Source organism: Triticum aestivum, chromosome 6D, assembly GCF_018294505.1.
Source record: "Triticum aestivum cultivar Chinese Spring chromosome 6D, IWGSC CS RefSeq v2.1, whole genome shotgun sequence".
In the NCBI taxonomy this organism is placed as follows: Eukaryota; Viridiplantae; Streptophyta; class Magnoliopsida; order Poales; family Poaceae; genus Triticum; species Triticum aestivum.
This window is the reverse complement of record NC_057811.1, coordinates 156,378,439-156,380,233: the sequence shown is the minus strand read 5'-3', so window position 1 is coordinate 156,380,233 and position 1,795 is coordinate 156,378,439.

The following is a 1,795-nucleotide window of genomic DNA, read 5'->3' as shown; positions in this document are numbered from 1 at the left end:
GGGGGCGCGCCCTGGACCCTCGTGCCCAGGTGCTTGCTCCCCCTGATGTGTTCTCAGTGCCAGATATTCTCAAATATTCCACAAAAAATCATATTTTAATTTCGGGGCATTTGGAGAACTTTTATTTTCGGGGTATTTTTATATTGCACGAATAATTCATAAAACTGACAGAAAATACTATTTTTACTTTATTTCAACTAAATAACATAAAGTAAAAGGAGGGTACAGAAGGTTGTGCTTTCTAACTTCATCCATCTCATGCTCATCAAAAGGAATCCACTAACAAGGTTGATCAGGTCTTGTTAACAAACTCATTCTGAATAACATGAAACCAGAGAAATTTCGAATAACACTATATTACCTCAACGGGGATATGCACATCCCCAATAATAAGAATATCATATTTCTTCTTGACAGTAGGTAGAGGAAATTCAAAACCTCCAATAATAATAGATGGAATTTTTCCAATAGAGTTTATACTATGAACTTGAGGTTGTTTCCTCGGAAAGTGTACCGTATGCTCATTACCATTAACATGAAAAGTGACATTGCCTTTGTTGCAATCAATGACAGCCCCTGCAGTATTCAAAAAGGGTCTTCCAAGAATAATAGACATACTATCGTCCTCGGGAATATCAAGGATAACAAAGTCTGTTAAAATAGTAACGTTTGCAACCACAACAGGCACATCCTCACAAATACCGACAGGTATAGCAGTTGATTTATCGGCCATTTGCAAAGATATTTCAGTAGGTGTCAACTTATTCAAATCAAGTCTACGATATAAAGAGAGAGGCATAACACTAACACCGGCTCCAAGATCACATAAAGCAGTTTTAACATAGTTTATTTTAATGGAGCATGGTATAGTTGGTACCCCTGGATCTCCAAGTTTCTTTGGTATTCCACCCTTGAAAGTGTAATTAGCAAGCATGGTGGAAATTTCAGCTTCCGGTATCTTTCTTTTATTAGTGACAATTTCTTTCATATACTTAGCATAAGGGTTCATTTTGAGCATATCAGTTAATCGCATACGCAAAAAGATAGGTCTAATCATTTCAGCAAAGCGCTCAAAATCCTCATCATCCTTTTTCTTGGATGGTTTAGGAGGAGAAGGCATGGGTTTCTGAACCCATGACTCTTTTTCCTTATCGTGCTTCCTAGCAACAAAGTCTCTCTTATCATAACGTTGATTCTTTGATAATGGGTTATCAAGATCAACAGCAGGTTCAATTTCTACATCATTATCATTGCTAGGTTGAGCATCATCATGAACATCATCATTAATATTATCACTAGGTTCATGTTCATTACCAGATTGTGTTTCAGCATCAGAAATAGAGATATCATTTGGATTCTCAGGTGTGCCAACAATAGGTTCACTAGAAGCATGCAAAGTCCTATCATTTTTCTTTTTCTTCTTTTTTAGAAGGACTAGGTGCATCTAAATTGTTTCTCTGAGAATCCTGCTCAATTCTCTTAGGGTGGCCTTCAGGATACAAAGGTTCCTGAGTCATTTTACCAGTTCTAGTAGACACTCTAACAGCAAAGTCATTATTCTTACTATTCAATTCATTGAGCAAATCATTCTGAGCCTTAAGTACTGATACGTCTCCAACGTATCTATAATTTTTGATTGCTCCATGCTATATTATCTTCTGTTTTGGACATTATTGGGCTTTATTATACACTTTTATATTATTTTTGGGACTAACCTATTAACCGGAGGCCTAGCCCAGAATTGCTGTTTTTTGCCTATTTCAGAGTTTCGCAGAAAAAGAATATCAAACGGAGT